Source organism: Echinops telfairi, unplaced genomic scaffold (assembly GCF_000313985.2).
Source record: "Echinops telfairi isolate 266 unplaced genomic scaffold, ASM31398v2 ScPeMD7_7410;HRSCAF=8448, whole genome shotgun sequence".
In the NCBI taxonomy this organism is placed as follows: Eukaryota; Metazoa; Chordata; class Mammalia; order Afrosoricida; family Tenrecidae; genus Echinops; species Echinops telfairi.
The window spans coordinates 27606560-27614587 of NW_022111310.1; positions in this window are offsets into that span (position 1 = coordinate 27606560).

Here is an 8028-nt window from a genome sequence, read left to right on the forward strand (position 1 = left end):
GAATTTCATTTATCACGGTAGGGTCTAGAACCGATTAACCGCGATAAACGAGGGTTCACTGTAATCTTTTTAACCCTCTAAAATAAGGTACCATGATGACAAGATACTCAATAAGTAACTGATATATTGTACTTGAATGATCTTGCTGCATTGACTAAAATTTCTATTAAAATAGTTGTAAAATACTGGGGCTACTTTAGTTCTTTTGGGGTGCTTCACCACTACATGTGATATTTGCTATAGGTTTTTACTTTGACTTTAACTAGTTGAGGAAATCTCATTCTATCCCTAGCTTGGAATTGTTATCAGAAATTTATGTAAAATTTTAGCAGTATAGTATCTCTAGCAATTATTTTTAAATTGTGTGGGTTTTCCTCTATAATCTGTACAATGAATTTCCTAATACTGATTCTGGGATAATTCCTGGGATATATGCTAATTAGTTATATTGTACTTTTCATTCTTCTAATACCCTTCTGAAATTTTATTTATTAATATTATAGAGAGAATTTGCTTTTTCTAGCTTTTCTTTCATCAACTTTAAACAATTTTTATTAAAAATTCATCAAGTTAATGTAAAGCATCATATGTACTGGGAGAAGTTGTACCTAGTTTCACTCCATTTTTTTAAAATCTTAGTATCTGTAATTTATCTCCCCTTCTTTTTTATTATTAGTTGAAATGTAATACATATATCACATCACTCCATCTTTCAATCACGTCAAGTGGAATTAATTGTACAATTGCTCCTACAACCAGTTTCCAAATCTCTCCTTTTCTGATCCTTGGCATTGACTCAATTGATTGAGGATTGTTTCCTTAACCTTAATGTTGCTTTGCTATTCTCCTGTTGTGTATTTTATTAGGTTTCTGTACTCTACTAATCTTTTTTAAAAACTGCTTTCAAAACTAAAACCAAACTCACTGCCATCTACTGGATTCTGACTAATAGTGATTTATTGGCCACAGTAGAACTGCCGTTTGTGGGTTTTCAAGACTGTAAATCTTTACAGGAGTAGAAAGCCTCATCTTTCTCCTGCAAAGCCAACTACGAACCTTGCAGTTAGCAGCCCAATGCACAACCCACTATGCTCTGTTAGGTTTTATAAATTGTATTCCTAATTGTAACATTTAAAGTGTGTCTTTTTAACGGGGGGACTGGTTTGTAGCATGTACTTCTCCCTATTTAACAGAGAGATAGATATCCATCTGCCCTATAGCAGGATCCCTGTTAGCCTTGTGACCATCTGTATGTTGCTCTTGGGTTTTCCTCTTCTTCTTTTGGTGTTTATCTATACCAGAGAGGCAGGACAGGCAATCTTATGGAGACAGTGACTGAACTGACAGCTCCTGGAAGGCATAGGAAGTGAGGGATGGGGAGAGGTGAGTGGGGAGCCAACAATGATGGGTACAGGGGAATAGTAAGTGTTCTAAAGTTGATGGCAAGGAGGATGTAGCTTTTCTGGTCTGAGAGGAATTACTGAGAGATGAACAATAGATAAACATAATAGTGGGGTAGGAGAGAAAAAATAGGAAGGAAAAAAATATACAGTGAACCCTCGCCACTTCGCGCTTGGCGCTTCGACTTCCACAGCTTCACTCTATCGCGGGTTTTGCGTAACAGCACCCACTGCCTACACCCGCTCCTTCAGAGGAAAAAGACGGTGACCCACCTGTAGAGTACATCCCTTAAGTCATTTCATAGGCTATTGATTACAGTATTTGTAAGAACTATGTATAATAATACTGTATGTGAAATATGTAATACTGTAAACTAGATGCCGTAAATAATATAATAAATAATAAATGATAATTGTAATGTCCAAAATGTTTTACTGTATTTTCCCTTTTTCGTTTAATAAATTGGGTAATACGAGTGTAATGGTGACTAAAGGGTGTTTTTTCATGTCCTCTATGCTCTAACTACGAAAATATTTGATTTACAAATAAGGAATCCTACTTCGCGGAATTTCATTTATCACGGTAGGGTCTAGAACCGATTAACCGCGATAAACTAGGGTTCACTGTATGTGTATTTGTTTATATATGCATATATATGCAAATGCAACAAGGAAGCAGATGAACTTTGGGCCTCTACTTAAATCTTACTTCAGTACAAGAATGGTTTGTTCTAAAAAGTGTCATTGTATGATACCACCTCCCTGACATAATTGCTGAAGACAGAATAGATGCATAAGCTAATGTGGTGAAGAAAGCTGATGGTGCCCAGCTATTAAAATATATAGCATCTGGGGTCTTAAAGGCTTGTAGTCAAACAAGCAGCCATGTAGCACAGAAGCAACAAAGCCCACATGGAAGAAGCACACCAGCCTGTGAGATCACGATATGTCAACAAGAAGAGGTATCCGAAGTTCAAAAGCAATAACCGAATCAATGTGAAGATGGCATGGATGTACCAGAGACCCCAAACCCACCTGTAAGATAATTGGACAGTCCTTCTCAGAAGGGCCACCTGGAAGGGATGATAAATCCAGGGTGTGGTATGGCATTGATGAACCACATAACTATCCTCTAGTAATGGTTCCCTGAGGGTATGAGAAAGGGAGGGAGAGGAGGAAATAGGGATCCGATAGCATTGATGACTGTATAACACCACTCAATGGGATCAAACAACAGAATTGTATACATTGGATAGATATATTGGATTGTGTACTACATGGCAAAAAAAAAACCCTTACAGAAAAAAAGAAGAAGAAGAAGGGTTCCTGTGAGATATGGTGGGGGAGGGAAGGGACACAGTGAAGCTGACATCAAGCAGTTCAAGAAGAAAAAATGTTTTTAAACTGATTGTGGGAGCCCTGGTACAATACTGCATGATGTGATTGAGCTAAGGGAGGTTATGATATTTGTAAGCGCTCCCAATAAAATGATTAAAAATAATAATAATAAAATGCCTTTTTATTTCATTAATTTTGCATTTAGGAATTAATCATTTCTTCCTTCCAGATTAAGAAACCCAGTGAGCACTGGACTACTAGGCACAAGGTTGGCAGTTCAAAACCACCAGCCACTACTCAGGAGAAAGATGAGGCTGTCTGCTCCCACAGACTCACAGTCTCTGCCTGGCTACCACGGCTCTGAAAGGATCACATTAGAAGATCCTGAGTCAAAAAACAAGCAAACAAACAATTGTGACCAGTCAGACTAGGCTTACTGGTCAGGTAGAGACTTCTGGAACCCCCGAGACTTCAATCACTTTGATGTTACAGATTGTCTCTCAGGAACCAAGGACCAAAACCTAAGTTCTTTGGGCAGAGTTGAAATGTGTACACTTCACCCAATAATGACAAAATTGTAATTTATAAAGATCACTTTGGTCACCATAGAGAAATGAAAGGGGTGTGGAGCTAGACTCCACTTGCGCATTTACCTCTCACTCACCACCTTCTTCTGCCCCATTCTATGCTCACTGAGGCTGAACATGTATTTGAAAGTTCCCTTGCCCTCCAATCAGTGCAGGTTCATGGTTGGAGCCTGAGTGGGAGAATTTACTCCACCACCTTCCTTCCTGTCAGTCATTCTGGGTGACTGTGCTCATCTACTGAAGACCACGGCTCCTGGTCAGCCGCCCATCCTGTATAAAAGCCTTATTTAGATTCTGAGACCCGGTCCCTGCCTTTTGCTCCTTCAGAGTTAGGGGTTTAATGATACCATGCTCTTGCTCTCCTGAGAGTCCTCTGCTATCCCTTAATGATTTCCTTAAACCCTACCCCACTTTTGAAAACCGTCTCTTTACCAATCCCTTCTCATTTGTAGTGTCTTATCTCCTTTTTGCTGGGACACCTGAGCTAAATGGTAACAGAGGTGAAGAATAAACCCGTGTGTGTGTGTGTGTGTGTGTGTGTGTGTGTGTGTGTCATACTAAATGAGAGATAAGTCCTGCACGACAGCAATGATTATAGAGAAAGAGAAAAGAGGCAGATTTGAGAAACTTTAAGAAGGATGCTTTGACTAGCTTTAGTGATGGGGTGAGCAGAAGGTGGCAATAAGACAGAAGAGTCTAAAGGTTCCTAGAGCTGATGATCAACTAGGGGGAAAAGAAATATTTGTGGGAATGATGATGGATATATCCAGTAGGTAGATATGGAGTGAAAGCTGGAGTTCTGAGAGAATTGCTTAAAAACGCATTGTAGGAAATAGAAAGAAATGGTAGAATAAGGTTTGGTTATCTATCATCTGTCAAAAGTCCACACAGACCATTGACAGGGTAGTTTGTCACTTGCTGATTTCATTTCCCTAAGCTCACTACTCCATATATTAGAGATTTGGGCCAGAAAAGGACATTTCTGAGAAAGTCTTTGATAAATCCATGACTGTGTCCTTCCCTAACAACTCTTTTCTCTGTTCAAAACCCAAATAACCAATCTAGTCATCCACCTAATGCATTCTTCCACAGCCCTGCCACTTCAGTCCCCCATTCAATTTTGCAAAGGAACCAACTGGGGGATACTTAGGAATAAAAGACAACGAAGGCTAATACTACTGTATTTTCAAATATTATTGTATACACAAGTCTTCAATTATAGTCATATTAAACAATATATATGAATAAATACATATATATGCAAACTGGACAGATGTGGGAAGAGAAATGAAAATACACCCAACAGTAAATAAAGGTTTGGCAAAGGACGTTTTTGCATATGTATCTGTATGTGCTATAAATATATCTAAGGGGGAAAAGTTCCAAAAACTGCTTAGTTATTCCCAAACATGCTGAGCTTGGGGACTCAGAGCCACAATTTCTAGGCCCGTTGATATAACAGACAAAGACAATGTTCTACATCCTGAGGGTCTTAAAAGCTTGCTTGTAGTTGTCTAAAATGTGATGATTGGTCTCTCTTATTCTGGAGCAAAGAAGAGAGAAGAAAAGAAAAGACTGTAGGAAACAATTAGTTCAAAGGACTAATGAGCCATGCAAACCACAGCCTACACTAGCCAGAGATCAGAAGAACTAGATGGTGCCTACTTAATGACTCCCTACCTCTCTGAATAGGAGCACAATAGAAAATCTTTGACAGAGAGAGGGGGAAATGCAGAACTAAATCCAAAAGCATTTTCAAAAGCCCAGACTTACTGTCTGATAAAAGTTGGTGGAACCGAGACCCAAAGCCCATTTGTAGGCCACTGGAGATCCCCTTACAGAAGGGTCTCGGAGAGGAGATGAGCCAGTCAGGGTGCAATGTAACAACGATAAAACATACAACTTTCCTCTAGTTCCTAAATGCTTCCTCCTCCCCCACTATCATAATCCCAATTCTGCCTTACAAATCTGGCTAGACCAGAGGATGTACACTGGTACAGATAGGAACTGGAAACACAGGGAATCCAAATCAGATGATCCCTTCAGGATCAGTGGTGTCAGTGGAGATACTGGGAGGGTAGAGGGAGGGTGGGCTGGAAAGGGGGAACCGATTACAAGGATCTACATGTGACTTCCTCCCTGGGGGACAACAGAAAAGTGGGTGAAGGGAGACGTCAGACAGGGCAAGATATGACAAAATAATAATTTATAAATTTTCAAGGGTGCATGAAGGAGGGGGGAGCAGAAAGGGAGGGAAACGAGGAACCAAGCCAGGGGCTTAGGTGGAGAGCAAATGTTTTGAGAATGATGAGGGCAATGAATGTACAAATGTGCTTTACACAATTGATATATGTATGGATTGTGATATGAGTTATATGAGCCCCTAATAAAACTATCCAAAAAAGGATTAGGAAACCCCCCCAAAAAATCTTAAATTAAAAAAAAAAATTACAAATCCTGAAAAAAAAAAAAGTTGGTGGAACCCCTGAGACTATATGGTCTTTAAGACAGGCTTCCGGCCTGGAACTGAACACACTCCTATGGATCAAATTTCAGCCAAATAACAGACAGACCAAAAAGTGAATAATAACCCCAGGGAGGGATATATTCCTCACAATAATCAACCATGTAAGATCAAAGGGGAAGCCTTTGCCCAAAACAGGAGGCAGGAATGGGTATGAAAGGACAGTTGAAATGGGGAGCAAAGGGAAAAGTGGGAAGAGCGCTGTTTAAACTGAGGAGGCTTCAAACAATGTCACCAAATGAAATAATGCATACATTATGGAATGGAAGGCTAATTTGTTCTGCAAACTTTTATCCAAACTACAATAAAAACAATAAACACACATACACATTTGCTAGTATGTATTAGGTACATATGGTATTAGGAAATATATATTTGAAATTATAAATATGTGTGTATATAAGTATATATTAATAAGACCTATTCCCTGCACTCAAAACATTTCTGTCTGTTGGGCAGCTTCCAGTCATGAGGTGGAACAAAGAGACAGCTGAAATACAATATGATGGGTTGTGACAGAGGTAAACAAGGGCTATAGAAGTCTAGAGAAAGTGTTTGTTTTCATTTTATTCATAATTGATATATAAATAGCTTATTTATTACAATTTGACCCATAGGATTTTCTAATCTGTAATCTTTATAGATTACTAGGTTTTTCTCCTACAAGTGGCTAAATGGATTAGAACCAATGACCTTTCAGTTAGTGGCCAAGAACTCTTAGTCATTGCACAACTCAAACTCACTCAACTCATTACCATTGAATCCATTCCAACTCATAGCAACTCTACAGAGCAGAGTAAACCTGACTTTTTGGGCTTCCAAGACTTGAAACCTTTACAGTGATGAACAGCCTTATCTTTCTCCCATAGAGGATTTGGTGGGTTCAAACTACTGACCTTGAAATGAGCAGATCAATATTTAACCCATTATAAGCCACCAGAACCCCTTAAATATGGCTTACATCCAAGAACCCCCTATAGAGCAGTTCTACTCTAACATAGGGGATTTCCATGAGTTTGAACGAACCCCATGGCATTGGCTTTGGCTTTAGAGATGGATATATTAACCTTGAAGTTAGAAAATAGCTCTTATCTTGGTACTTTACAGAGCCTATCTCCATAGGCCACACTCATTTTGTCAGTTTGTCATACTGTGGTGGCATGGGTATTGCTATGATGATGCATGGTTTAAAATCAAGAAGGGTGTACATCAGAGTTGTATCCTCTCACCATGCTTGTTCAATCTGTATGCTGAGCAAATAATCAGGGAACCTGGATTTTGTGAAGAAAAATTTGGTCTCAGGAGGCTTATTAACAACCTGAGACATGCAGATAACACCGCCTCACTTGCTGTAAGTGAGGAGGACTTGAAGCACGAGCTGATAAAGATCAAGGACTGACACCTTCAGTTTGGAATACAACTCAATGTAAAGAACGCCAAAATGCTCCCAACTGGACCAATGGGGAATAACATGAGAAGCAGAAAAACGATTGAAGTTGTCCAGGATTTCATCTTACTGGAATCCACAAACCAATGTCAGGAAAGCATCAGTCAAGAGAGCAAATGATGCTGCACACCACCTCTTCAAAGTGTTGAAAAGCAAAGATGTTAATTTGAGGACTAAGGTCCACCTGACCAAGCCATGGTACTTTCAATTGCTACATGTGCATGGTTGGACATTGAATAAGAAAGACTGAAGAAGAATCAATTCACTTGAATGACAGCGCTGGTGAAGAATATCAAAGTACCCTGGACTTCCAACAGAACAAATAAATCCGTCTTGGAAAAAATATAGTCAAAATGCTCCTTAAAAGCAAGAATGTGAGACTTTGTCTCATGGGCTTTGGACATGTTATCAGAGAGGCCGGGTCCTGATAAATAGCGGGGCAGTGAAAAGGAGGAAGGCCCTTGAAAAGATGGATTGGCACAGTGGCTGCAGCAGTGGACTCACACGTTGGAAAGTTGTGAGGACAGTGCTAGAGCAGTCATTTCACTCTGTTGCACATGGGGTCGCTACGAGTCAGGACCAGCTCAACAGCACCTAACATCGACCTCTCCATAGGAACACATCTAGTTATCAAGATATATCAGCGTTCAATCAACTAATTCTGTAGAGCTCAAGGGTGAACTAGGAACTAGAACCCATCAAGAGGGTGAGTACTGAATGAGTATTAGAAAT